Source organism: Natator depressus, chromosome 2, assembly GCF_965152275.1.
Source record: "Natator depressus isolate rNatDep1 chromosome 2, rNatDep2.hap1, whole genome shotgun sequence".
In the NCBI taxonomy this organism is placed as follows: domain Eukaryota; kingdom Metazoa; phylum Chordata; order Testudines; family Cheloniidae; genus Natator; species Natator depressus.
The window spans coordinates 140,884,813-140,899,779 of NC_134235.1; positions in this window are offsets into that span (position 1 = coordinate 140,884,813).

Below are 14,967 nucleotides of genomic sequence, written 5' to 3' on the forward strand. Positions count from 1 at the left end.
CCTCAGCCTCTCCTCATAAGTCATGTGTTCCAGTCCCCTAATCATTTTTGTTGCCCTTCACTGGACTCTCTCCAATTTCTCCACATCCTTCTTGTAGTGTGGGGCCCAAAACTGGATACAGTACTCCAGATGAGGCCTCACCAATGTCGAATAGAGGGGAATGATCACGTCCCTTGATCTGCTGGCAATGCCCTACTTATACATCCCAAAATGCCATTGGCCTTCTTGGCAACAAGGACACACTGTTGACTCATATCCAGCTTCTCGTCCACTGTAACCCCTAGGTCCTTTTCTGCAGAACTGCTGCCGAGCCATTCGGTCCCTAATCTGTAGTCGTACATTGGATTCTTCCGTCCTAAGTGCAGGACTCTGCACTTGTCCTTGTTGAACCTCAGCAGAATTCTTTGGGCCCAATCCTCCAATTTGTCTAGGTCCCTCTGTATCCTATCCCTACCCTCCAGCGTATCTACCTCTCCTCCCAGTTTAGTGTCATCTGCAAACTTGCTGAAGGTGCAATCCACACCATCCTCCAGATCATTTAGGAAGATATTGAACAAAACTGGCCCCAGGACTGACCCTTGGGGCACTCCACTTGATACCGGCTGCCAACTAGACATGGAGCCATTGATCACTACCCATTGAGCCCGACAATCTAGCCAGCTTTCTATCCACCTTACAGTCAATTCGTCCAGCCCATACTTCCTTAACTTGCTGGCAAGAATACTGTGGGAGACCGTGTCAAAAGCTTTGCTAAAGTCAAGGAACAACACGTCCACTGCTTTCCCTTCATCCACAGAACCAGTTATCTCGTCATAGAAGGCAATTAGATTAGTCTGGCATGACTTGCCCTTGGTGAATCCATGCTGACTGTTCCTGATCACTTTCCTCTCCTCTAAGCGCTTCAGAACTGATTCCTTGAGGACCTGCTCCATGATTTTCCAGGGACTCAGGTGACGCTGACTGGCCTGTAGTTCCCAGGATCCTCCTTCTTCCCTTTTCTAAAGATGGGCACGACATTAGCCTTTTTTCCAGTCGTCCAGGACTTCCCCCGCTCGCCATGAGTTTCCAAAGATAATGGCCAATGGCTCTGCAATCACATCCGCCAACTCCTTTAGCACTCTTGGATACAACGCATCCGGCCCCATGGACTTGTGCTTGTCCAGCTTTTCTAAATAGTCCTGAACCACTTCTTTCTCCACAGAGGGCTGGTCACCTCCTCCCCATGCTGTGCTGCCCAGTGCAGTAGTCTGGGAGCTGACCTTGTTCATGAAGACAGAGGCAAAAAAAGCATTGAGTACATTCGCTTTTTCCACATCCTCTGTCATTAGGTTGCCTCCCTCATTCAGTAAGGGGCCCACACTTTCCTTGACTTTCTTCTTGTTGCTAACATACCTGAAGAAACCCTTCTTGTTACTCTTAACATCTCTTGCTAGCTGCAACTCCAGGTGTAATTTGGCCTTCCTGATTTCACTCCTGCATACCCGAGCAATATTTTTATACTCATCCCTGGTCATTTGTCCAATCTTCCACTTCTTGGAAGCTTCTTTTTTGTATTTAAGATCAGCAAGGATTTCACTATTAAGCCAAGCTGGTTGCCTGCCATATTTACTATTCTTTCTACACATCGGGATGGTTTGTCCCTGTAACCTCAACAAGGATTCTTTAAAATACAGCCAACTCTCCTGGACTCCTTTCCCCCTCATGTTGTTCTCCCAGGAGATCTTGCTCATGAGTTCCCTGAGGGAGTCAAAGTCTGCTTTTCTGAAGTCCAGGGTCCGTATTCTGCTGCTTTCCTTTCTTCCTTGTGTCAGGATCCTGAACTCAACCATCTCATGGTCACTGCCTCCCAGGTTCTTATCCACTTTTGCTTCCCCTACTAATTCTTCCCGGTTTGTGAGCAGCAGGTCAAAAAGAGCTCTGCCCCTAGTTGGTTCCTCCAGCACTTGCACCAGGAAATTGTCCTCTACATTTTCCAAAAACTTCCTGGATTGTCTGTGCACCGCTGTATTGTATTGTAATAGCTGAATATCACAATGCCTCTGGGAAGTGCAATACAACAATTGTTTAGCAACACTATGCAACTATACAAGAAGTGAAGAGAAATACTATAACAAATTGAGTCTGCAAATTTAGATCCATAGATTCCCTACTTTGACTCAGGCAGAGAGAATATTTGAATCCACACCTCCTACCTCCCAGATGAGTGCCTTCAGGGAGGTTAGCCCCTGGTACTGCCCCTTCCACCTGAGACCCTGACCCTCCCCTGCTCTTCTGCCCCTCCCCTGCAGAAGCTCTGAGCCCCCCATCACGGATGAAGGAGCCCCCAGCCCAGCCAGCCAGAGTCCCGGCCTGCTGCTAGGCCGGAGTCCCAGCTCACCGGTGACCCTAGCCACGTTGAGTCCTGGACTGCTGTCTGGCTGGCCCTAGCCCCAGCCCCAGCCCCAGCACTCAAATGCTTTGGGAGAGGGGCTGAGCAAGAGCAGGAAGATAAGTGAGCAGCCTGGGCTGGGGCTATGAGGGAAGAGCAGGAACCAGGAGGGGGCCTCAGGTTGGATTGTGGGTGTGACCACACCTGGCTGTTTGTGGAGACTTAGCCTCCCCTGGCCTATGATACCTGCTGTCCCTGGCCTCAATCAGCAGGCAATAGAGTTGTTCGCTCACACACCCTGGCCCAATGGATATTTAGTATTTATATGTAACTCCCTCCTCTCTTCCTTCCTGGGTTACCCAGGAGCAGGCAGAACTCACCTGTATGCCAGGATACCTGATATTGTTGACAGTAAAGGAGATCCTGAGTGTCCCTATGGTGATGTTGGCTAGGTGTGAATCCTCTATCCACCCCTCTGCCACAGTCCTTTTACTTATAAGGAAATGAATCTCCAGCTGGTTGGGACCTGTATACACACACTGGCCTGCCATGCAACCTCCAGGAATAAACCTGAGCTAAAGCATAACTTATAAACTCTGTACAACCAATATACTCTTAGATTAGAGATAACACATCTTTACTTAGCCCCTCAGAAATATATAACATAACAGACTGAGATTAATTAACATGTCACAACCACTTCATGTAGGGAGCACTTCAAAAATCAATAAATGCAGTATACAGTAGTAAATAAAATTTAATCAACTTATATTTACCCCACCACCAATTCCCACACCGCTGAGTTTCTCTTAATTTCAGAGTTCTAGATGCTTTTGTGGGGAAGCCTGAAGATCATGAAGCCAGGGACAGCATCCTGTTCATCAGCAATGAACAGCGATTCTAACTTGGGAACATTCCAAGCTGTCCAAGCCCTCTGAAGAAGGGAGTTGTTATAACTGGAGATCAGTAATCTCGGATCCTGGTAAGACAGTGTCATAAATATAAAGGGAAATCTTTAAAATCTCTCCTGGCCAGAGGAAAAATTCTTTCACCTGTAAAGGGTTAAGAAGCTAGGATAACCTCGCTGGCACCTGACCAAAATGACCAATGAGGAGACAAGATACTTTCAAAAGCTGGGAGGAGGGAGAACATCAAAGTGTCTGACTCTGTCTGCGTGATGCTTTTGCTGGGGACAGAACAGGAATGGAGTCTTAGAATTTAGTAAGTAATCTAGCTAGATATGCGTTAGATTATGATTTCTTTAAATGGCTGAGAAAATTAAGCTGAGCTGAATAGAATGAGTATTCCTGTCAGTGTGCCTTTTTTGTAACTTAAGGTTTTTGCCTAGAGGGATGCTCTATGTTTTGAATCTAATTACCCTGTAAGGTATTTACCATCCTGATTTTACAGAGGTGATTCTTTTGTACCTTTTACTTCTATTAAAAGTCTTCTTGTAAGAAAACTGAATGTTTTTTCATTGTTCTTAAGATCCAAGGGTTTGGGTCTGTGGTCACCTATGCAAATTGGTGAGGTTTTTTTTTACCAAACTTTCCCCAGGAAGTGGGGTGCAAGGTTTTGGTGAGGATTTTGGAGGGAAAGACGTTTCCAAACAATGCTTTCCCAGTAACCCCAAGAAACGTTTGGTGGTGGCAGTGGAAGTCCAAGGGCAAAGTGTAAAATAGTTTGTACCTTGGGGAAGTTTTAACCTAAGCTGGTAAAAGTAAGCTTGGGGGGTTTTCATGCAGGTCCCCACATCTGTACCCTAGAGTTTAGAGTGGGGAAGGAACCTTGACAGACAGTAAAACCACTTCTTCTCTTCTTAAATTCAGGGAGACTCTTTAAAGTCTCTATGCTATCCCCATTCTCCTGGAAGCACTTTCTCTAACAAAAAAGGTGTTTCTGACACTGTTTTCACTGCCTGTCAACTTCAGGCAGCTGTGGTCACAGCCACAATCTCTGCCCTGGCTCCAACGAAGCCCAGCAATAGCCTCCTTGGTGCCCCAGTTGGTCAAAACCCGAGCAGTTTCTCAGCAGCAGCATCTGGCTTTCTGGCAACAGCTTAGCAGCAGTGTCTGTCTTGGACAGGCTCCACAAAGCAATCTCCTGTCCCCTGCCCAGGGGACCAGTAACACAGTTTCATTTCCCGAGTCAGAACAGAGGACTGCAGAAGCTGGCTGATATCCCGTTTGCACAGAACTTAGACAAGACTCTCAGCCACTCAATATCTAGGGAGGCCACTCATCTGGTTTATGCCGGATGGTACTCTTTTTGGCTGGTTTGCCAGTCCAATACTGGGACAAAACTAGACCTGGTTTTGTCCAGTATCAGATGGGGAATGTCATTTTGAAGAGTGCACTGCTTTGCCTCTACTGGTGTGACCTCACACCAGCATGGGTGGGGTCATGCAGGCAGGGTCAGGGTCACACAGGTAGTGTAGGGCCTATGCCGTTCCTGGAAGTGCCAGAATGTCCAGTATTCTTGGAATGCATGAGTGGAAACCTTATCAACAGCTACTCCATTTTCTTTTTTTAAGTCGTCTCCCCCCCCAAATGGAGCCCACCACATACCGCCTCTGCATCCAAAATGAGGCTTCCCTCACCCTCCATACATGGAAGTTTCTCTTTTCCACAAGGCATCCTGTGAGTTTTAGTCTCCAAGGCTGTACTGCAACATACAGGATCTTCCTGATTGGAAAACCCTGAATTAAGTGCTGGGGACCCTCTAACATGGGGTATCTACATATACCAAGTGGATCAGGCTTCTACAGGAGAAATTGAGAGCAGACTAGTCTATAATTTAGTGGTTAGGATGTTTGGGGTGGTGGGGAGGAGAGATCTGAGTTCAAACCAGGGTCTCCCACAGCCCAGATAAGTGACCTAACCTCTGGGGCAAAAGTAATGAGGGGGAAAGTTTTCTGAATTTTTCCAATTTGATGACAAATTCCAAATATTTTTGGAACTGAATCTAATATTTGTTCTATTTTTTTGGTTTGCTAGCTGAACCAAAAAATCATTTATTCACCCAGCTCTACTCACGACTAAAGATAATCTCTTCAGAGCAGGTTGAAATTTATTGGCAGTGGGGTGGAAAACAGTGTGGGGAAGACCGCGCTGCTGTTGCCATGTTACAGGTCTTCTGTGAGTAACAAGAAGGATTTGGTCTCCAAGGCTGTTAAGCTATCATCTATTATTAGCATTAAATTCACTTTAAAATAAATTCCCTTCTGTAATCCCAATATCCATTAGCAAACCCTAGGCAGTCTTCACATGAAGTGTGTTGAGATAGGGCATAAGAGGGAAATTAAAAATAAGACACTACTGAGGACTTAATTCCTAAAACAGCAGTTATTGATAGCACCACAACTGAGTCAGACCCTACATTGGTCTGTTATCTGAACGTCGGCTTGAACAATAGAGAGTTGAGGACATCCTGATTGTTTCATCAGCACAAAACCATGGGAGAGCAGCTCCTGAATAACCCAACACAATATCAATATTTTCTCTCTAATGCAAAATCATATTTTTAACCTGCAACAGCAGCATTAGAGCCCCTCATCAGCCTGGACTCCCAGATTCTGCATTTCCCTGGGCTCCCAGCTTCCTGGGAACCCTGGCTGATTGCCTGGTAGGCTGCCAAGGCTCTCAGGCTCCATGTCACCTGGCTGCCCATGTAGTGGGCTAGCTGCCTCCCAGGCTATCAAGGTCGGGAGCTAGTGAGTGGGTCAGAAATATTTGAAAAATTCTGTTTTGGGTCTTTCAAAATGGATTTTTTTTCAAACATTTCTGTTCTGTAGGAAATGTTGCATTTCTGACTCTTGTAAAAAATGCAGGACGGATTACCATTGGTGATATTGAAATACCAGTCATGATCCTGGCCCTTACTCCCCTGGCTCATGAAGCTGTACACTGGCCACCTCAACAGAATCAAGTAAAGACTCAACTATGGCTCAGCCTGTGTAGAATGGCTGTTAAAATTGCTTTTGGTAGATTTAAGGGACACTGGTGATGTTTACTCACTAGATTGGGATCTCTGTGAGAAAAAATAATCCCAATGGTTATAGCTGCCTGTTGCGTCTTGCATAATATTTGTGATGCAGAGGAGGAAAAGCTACTGCCAGGGTGGAAGGGCTGTCTGCTGACTTTGAACAGCCAGACACAAGGCCTATTACAAGAGCCCATCGTAGAGCTATGTGATTGAAGGAGGCTTTGAAACTGTATTCTAATGGTCAACCACAGTAGTGTTCTGTACTGGGATGTTCTCTGGGCGTGGAGCTTTGGGTGCTTCTAAGAACTGTGTAGTGTTGGTTGTAAATTGATAAATATGACTGGGTGTTTTCCTGAAGTCATAAGTTCGGTGGTGCTTGGTGTGCCTTTACAAGTATTGTTTGCTTTGACAACCACTATGTAGTCTGAAATGTTTGCTGTGAACTAATAAAGATGATTTGTTTCTCCAAAAATAAAACTTGTACTGGGTGAAAAAAAACCCACAGTGCAGAAAATCAATGTGCAAAATAGCTCCACAGGCAATGTTATACACATTTTTAACATAATTTAATTTAAAGTTAAAAAGTTAGAAAGTAGAAAATTCAGTCCATTTCAGTATAAATGCAGTCCATTGTGATACACATACACCAACAGTGCTTCTCACAAGTCAATGTATATGAAGCTGTGGTTTTCCTTGCTGTCTCCCGGCATGGAGTAGCAGGTGTAATGAAAGATGTGCCCTGTGATGCCACATGGTGTGTTGTAGGGTGTGTGTAGCAGCAATCATGGAGTTTTCCAAGGACTGAAAAGGGTGGAGTGTCTAGGATTTTGGACCAGTATACCTCCAGCATTTGGGTTTTCTGTCTGAGAAGACCCATCATGTCCTGCTTCATTTCTTGCTCCTTGTCTTCCTGGGACTGGTAGGCCTTTTTCTTGTCCTCTCTGTCTTTCTCCATGCTGTCGGTCATATTGACTCTTCAAGCCAACTGTTCATGGTCTGATGCAGCAGTGGCTTGCCGGATCTCACTGAACATCTCCTCCCTAATCCTCTTCTTTCTCCTCCTCATGAAGGTCAGGCATTCTGTGAGTATGTGTGTGGGGGGGGTGGGGTGCGGCACCCCCGCAAGGCCACCACGTCAGAAGCTCCTGATAAAAACAGACAGATGTACCATTGGATTTACAGTCACAAGGAAAAGATAAGTTTCAAAACTTCCTTCCCTTATTCCAATCAACACTTTTAGTAAGAAATGCTTATTCACACCTCAGCTTTGGAGTGCTTCAGCAGAGCACCACTCTCTGGCCCCAGCTATGGTGAGTCTGGCCTGCCAGGGGCAAGTTGGAAGTGGGGTGGATTTTCTATTGCATGAAGCTACACAATTTTAATCCCAACTCCACAGGATTATGGCACTGAATATTGACATTATATTCCACAAGTGGTGGTGATAACTGATAGGTGATAGCTGGTGGTGGTTTTAGCTGATATCTCACTCCTGAAGGTCACAAAGGCACAATTGTTACAGGTGTGTCCCAAGGTCTTCTGAGCCCATATGCTACTAGCCTGCTTACAGCAATGGTGCCAGCAAAACTCATTGCAGAGAGGCATGGGAAAGTGTCCTACTGCAGTTGAAGAACTAAGGCTGCCACTCCTAGAAACCTTCAGAGAGGACTGCAGAGTACCTCCATGAAAGTTTCATCAAGATCTTTCAGGAGGATAAAAGGGAATAAAGGAGGATAAAATCCTATGCACATAAACAAAGCCCTCTGTCTGCCCTGCCACCAGTCCCAACCCACCAGGGGAATGAACAGCAGATAATTCTGTTTTCTGTTTGTGGTCCTCAATCTCGTCTCATACATATAAAACAATGAAAAGTCAAAACCTTTGTCTTGTTAACTTGGAGATGGGCTGGGTATCATCTTTAAATGTAAAAAACATAAGAAAAAATGCACCCACTCACTTACCCAGGTTCCCTTCCCCTTCATCAGGCTCATCCGCGCTTCTCTGGCAGGGCTGGCTAGACTGTACCAGAGTCTCAAATGTTGACTGAAGTCCCCTGCCATGTCTCTCCCCTCATCTTCCTTGCTGTCCATGGCAGAGATATCTGTTTCAGCATGCAATTTGTTGTAGAACAGCAGAACTGTAGATCTATTATTGCACTCCCTGGCCTTGTGGTATCCCTGGTGAAGTTCCTTCACTTTCATGCGGCACTCTGTCATTCTCCTTTGCCTGAATCAACCATATAATCTGATTGTAAATATCCACTTTTCTATAGGTGGTCCATAGCTGTGTTTGTACAGCATCTTCTCCCCACCGGCCCAGGAGATCTAGTACTTCCTGTCTACTCCAGGAAGGAGTATGTCTAGTGTGTGGAGCTGGCACGGTCAATTGGGCAGTTGCACACAACAGATGTGAGCTGCTAAGTGTGCTTCCCAAGGTAGGCAATCAGGAAATGCATTTCAAAAACATGCAAGAGTGTTTAAAGGTTAGGAAGGGTGGCTTCCAGTCTCTGTGACCCGTGGGTTTAAAATTATTAGCACCATCATTGTCACAGGGAATGGGGCATTGTGGGACAGCTGCCAGAGCACTGCTAGGGTCAATATAAATCAAGCAATGTCTACCCTTACACTCTATCCACCTCAGTAGGTCGACCAGGGCTCTACTCCATTCGGGTAAGTGATTTTACTGTGTCGCTGTAATAGAGTTTTTATGTCCACCAGAGACAAAACTGAATGTAAACATATGCACAAATAGATCAATGCCAGGTTACTTACATTCATCTAACTTAGTAGTGTAGATCAGGCCATGGATTTAAGTTTTATCCTCTATGTTGTCTCTGCACACATGCAAGACACCTTAGGCCTGATCTACACTTAAAAGTTAAGTTGACATACTTACGGAGTTCAGAGGTGCGAAAACATCCATATCATGAGCGCTAACACTATATCAGCCTCTGTTATAGATGCAGCTAGGTTGATGGAAGAATGCTTCCGTTGACCTAGCTACTGTTGCTCAGGAAGGTGGAGTTCCTACAGTGATGAAAAACCCCTTTCTATCACTTTAGGAAATGTCCACACTATAGCACTACAACAGCATATCCATGGTTCTGAAGCTGTGCCTCTCTTGCACCCATAATGTAGACATGGCCTTAGTCAAAAGGGTCCAGAGACATCTAGAAGAGGGAAGTGGTAATTACTAGACATGCTCAGGAACTGTTTCCAAAGTTACAGAGAGAGTTTCCATTAAAGGCAAGTTATCTTGCAAGTTCCACACATTTACCATCTGAGAGCACCTCACAATATATTTCAGAAACAGTACCTAGTAACTTCACATACAATGATAGCACATACAATCCAACAGGATATTATTGTTCAACAAATCAAGACTTACAAAATGATATCTCACAAGGCATACTTTGTACACAACACATAATCATAATCACAGTGGTGAATATGGAGGTTCCAGGGTGCTACTTTGAGGTACAGAATATCACACCCCCCTCATCTCTTTTGGAAGACTGTCCCCCCCACCCCCCGCTGCCTCACCCCCTTCAGCTAACATTGATATGCCATGTGATAATCCTCTTCCATTCATCTTCTTTCATGAGGCTGATTCTGCTCCTTTTTTCTGCCCTCCCTCTCCCCTTACTGGATGAGTGGCCTCCCATGCCTTTGGCACATTAGATGTCCTGTTACAGAATTGTGTAACACGCACGTCTTTCTATTTTTGGGGGTGAAATTGTTATGGTGGATAAAGTTGTGAATTTCCATACTTTGATATGTTTTGGTTTCTTTTAAATTTAATGTTAAGTCTGACTTTCCTGGCTTTCTTACGGCTGCTTGTTTTAATAACTACAATGTTTGGGTAAGATTTTTTTGTTGTTGTTAAATGTTAAAAGATACTGTCAACTTTAATTTCTTTTTTATTTTTCAAATCATCTAGATTTCAAATAGTTTAAGGTGCTGCACCTCCCCCTGAATCCTCCTATCAAGCTTGCATGGCTTACAACTACATTTACCTATTTTATTCTTTTAAACTTCTCTATTGCTGTGTGAAAGAACCACACAAACTCAGGAAACTGATTAACTTGCTATACCCGGGAAACAGTGAAACTAGATTTGTGCAAAGTACTGTAAAGTCCACAAAGTAAAAAAAAAAATGGAGATTTTTTTTCTGTAATCTTTGTTCTGGTGATTTTAGGTTTTCTCCACTGTTTGTTTAAAAGGTTTATTTTAAAAAGCCCATTTCACGCTGTAGGATTATCATACACATTGTGAAGAGAGTGGTCACTTTGGATGGGCTATTACCAGCAGGAGAGTGAGTTTGTGTGGGGGGGGGGCGGAGGGTGAGAGAACCTGGATTTGTGCTGGAAATGGCCCAACTTGATGATCACTTTAGATAAGCTATTACCAGCAGGAGAGTGGGGTGGGAGGAGGTATTGTTTCATGGTCTCTGTGTGTATATAATGTCTTCTGCAGCTTCCACAGTATGCATCCGATGAAGTGAGCTGTAGCTCATGAAAGCTCATGCTCAAATAAATTGGTTAGTGTCTAAGGTGCCACAAGTACTCCTTTTCTTTTTGCGAATACAGACTAACATGGCTGTTACTCTGAAAGCTGTACTTCAGGTTACTGTTATTTATATAAAAAAGAAAAGGAGTACTTGTGGCACCTTAGAGACTAACCGATTTATTTGAGCATAAGCTTTCGTGAGCTACAGCTCCGACGAAGTGAGCTGTAGCTGATGAAAGCTTATGCTCAGATAAATTTGTTAGTCTCTAAGGTGCCACAAGTACTCCTTTTCTTTTTGCGGATACAGACTAACACGGCTGCTACTCTGAAACCTGTTGTTTATATAACTCTGTAGTCAGTTGCCACTGGTTAGAACCTGAGAAAGTATGAAATGGTTGAAGAAGTCACTATTTATGTTAAGTAAGCTGAATTATTTTGTTCAGAACCATAGAAAACTGCTGTCTGATGAACGATATGGGTAATTAGACATCTTTCTGAATCTGTTAACATTAGAAAGATGGTTCCAATCAGAGTAACTCAATTAAAACTACATTTTCTAAAGAGAACAGTTCAAAGGTGAAATCTATTTCCTTGTGGAAATTAGAATCACTGCTTGGGGGTGGAAAATGGGAAAAGGAACAACAGTATGACAGTCAGGTTGCAAATTAATGCCACTCCAAGTGCCAATTTATTTTCTTTCTTGCCATAATTTTGAATGATGCTGTGTAAATGTCTGTCTAATAATGACTGACATTTACATAGTACTTTTCGAACAAAGATGCCAAACTGCAAATCTGTCAGACTGAGTTACAAACTCGCTTTATAAATATGTGTATATGCTTAGCTGACATGAAAGTTAAAAGTATATATCACTATGTTAAAGGAAAACAAGCAATTTAAAAAAATCACTCTTCAGGATATTTTTCAGCATTATTTTACTGTTATCACATGTAGCACCTTATAGGCAAGGCAGACTGCACAGACCTGTGTACTGCACAGTTACAACGGATGTTACTATTATTGTGATAGCTCCAGCAACACTACATAACAATTTGGGGAAGGAAAAGGGTGACCTTCATGCCTTGATTTTACTGAATTTAATAAAATTGTCCAAATACTAATATGGACACCTTTTGTCATTATTTTAGAAGATATTTTACACAACTCCTGTTTACTTCTGGTCACCAAAGATCTTGTGTCACTTTGGTTTTATTTTCAGCTCTGTTACTAACTCAGTGTGGGGCTTTGGGCAAACATAACCTCTCTTTCCCTAAACTTCCTTATCTAGCCCTTACTTATATAATACTTTTTGTCTGAGGCTCTCAGAGCAATTTACAAAAGAGTTAAGCATTACTATAGGTTACACAATAGAAAGAACTCTGGTTTCCTGGCCAAATTCCTATGTGGGTAATTATTAACTAGTCTATATATAGCACTTCTCATCAGATGATTTTGAAGTGTTTTATTAATGAAGGTAAATAGCTCCATTTTTCCAATGGGGAAACTGGGACACAGAAGTAGAGTGATTTTTCCAGGGTTACAGAGCAGGTCATGGACAGAACCAGGAATAGAATCCAGTCTCATGACTTCCAGTCTGGTGTCCTATCCAGTGGAGCATTTTGCCTTCCAGAATTATATAAGAAGATAAGAGCTACCATACTGGGTCAGACCATAGTCCATCTTGTCCAGTATCCTTTCTTTGAATAGTCCATATTGGAGCTTCAGGGGGAGTGTACAGATCCAGGCAATTATGGAATGATCCTCTGCTGTTTTCCACTTCAAGCTTCTGGTAGTCAGAGATTTTGGGTTGCCCGAGCATGGGGTTATGTCTCTGACCATATTGGCTTCTAGCCATTGATGGACCTATCCTCCATTAACTTATCCAGTTCTTTTTTGAACCCATTTATACTTTTGGCCTTCAAAACATTCCATGGCAATGAGTTCCACAGGTTTGCTGTGGATTGTGTGAAAAAGTACTTCCTCTTGTTTATATTATTTATTTCATCAGGTGACCCCTGATTTTTGTATTTTGAGAAAGAGTAAATAACATTTCTCTATTCACTTTTTCCACACCATTCATGATTTTATAGACCTCTGTCGTATGCCCCATTCTTAGTCATCTCTTGTCTAAGATGAACAGTCCTAATTTTTTTAGTCTCTTCTCTTATGGAAGCCATTTATCTTCTTTGTTGCCTTTCTCTGTTCCACAATATCCTTTCTGAGATAGGGCGACTAGAACTGGACAACAGTATTCAAGGTGTGGACACACCATGAATTTGTATACTGGCATTATGATATATTCTGTCTTATTTTTTATCCTAATAGTTTTTAACTTACTGTTAGCCTTTTCAACCATGGCTGCGCATTGAGCAGGAGTTTTCAGAGCACTATCCATGGTGCCTCCAAGATCTTTGTTGGATGATAACAGCTAATCTAGACCCCATCATTATATATGTGTAGTTGGGATTATTTTTGTGCAATTACATTTCTGTTTGTGTAAATTCTCCCTTTTCCTTTCACTGGGTGAGATCTGTCTAACTAGATACTTCTAAAGTTCCCATCACTATAGTATCTGAGCCTCTCATAAAAATATATTTATTCTTTCAACTCCTCTCTACAGTAGGTAGTTTTTATCCTCCTCCTCATTTTGTAGGCAGGGAGCTGAGACACAGAAAAATTAAGTGCCTTCCCCAAGGTCACAGAAGAAGTCTGTGGCAAATGCAGCAACTGAACCCCAATCTCGTTAGCCCCAATTCAGTTCTTTAAACACAAGTTCTTTAAACACGAATTGTTATGTAATGCTGCTGGAGCATCCCAATGGTTGTCACATCAGCCATAGCTGCAGTTTTGTGGTCTACAAAGTACCCCTAAGATATAAAAGGTCGTCATCCTTCAAATGCTTACACACACACACACACACACACACACACATAACTTTACACACAAGGAATCACATTGATTTCAATGGGCTTACTCACATGTGCCAAGTGTTTGCAGAATTGGGGCCATAACTCTGTCAAGCACTTCCGGGCTTGAGAAAGGACTATATAAATCAACAGTTAAAAAAAAGTCAAGATACTAGTTATAGATGTATCAAGAAAATGTGTTGAATAACAGTTAATAAATATTGTTATTATTCATATTGAATATAGATTGGAAGCTCTTTGAGGCAGGGGCTTGTGTAATATGGGGCACACCAATGCAAATAACAATTATTACTAGTATTTGAATATAAACATAAGTTATTTATTTACAAAGAACTATTTATGTTCCAGAACTATTACAAGCTCAGCAATGGACCACAGCAAGAGAAGGCCACTGCAGTTGGAGACCGATCACATTTCTAGATTTCATGAATGCAAAAATCATATGTGAAATATGGGCCATGCAGGAGTGTCTCAAGTGTTTTATGCTTTTTCTCTGTATGGCTGCAGCAGTTAACTGCACTGTGTTGACATACTAAGAAGGCTAAGGTAAACTCACATTGAATTGCATTGACAAAGCCAAGCCTAGAGCATATGGCAATTGCTTCTGAGTTTGTATCTTTTTCAACACCATGGACAGTGTGAAAAGTTTGACTTGTTATCTGAACCCTCCTGAAATCAGCACGGATTCAGGTCCTAGCAACACCCACAAACATCACTCCCTGACCATTTGCAAATTGGGGCTGATGCTGTTGCACAGCCCTTACTCCATCTTCCTTACCCATGGATATTCCACCAGTCTCCAGCCTTACTTCTAATGTCTTCCCTGCATGTCTGAGTGTGTGACAAGAATGGAATCCTGACTTCTTTCTCCTACTCTTTGCTACTGCTGAGTGTCTCCTCATAACAGTCTCCAAGGAAGCAGCTTGTTGTTTTTCGCCCAGCATCATGGGAGTTATCAGGTAAAAGTGAGCAAGATCACCCTGACCTCATCTCCCCCTCTCACACTGTTAATGTAGAAGCTGGGAAACATCTCTATGCCTGCTGCACCAGCTTCAGCACTAATAAGGCAAAAACACAGATGTCCTGGGCACTCACTAGAATGCCTCATAATCTATGCACATGGTTGCTAGGTTACCCTAGAATTATGGGGAATTTGTGGTCAATCTGACTGTAGTGGCAGGAG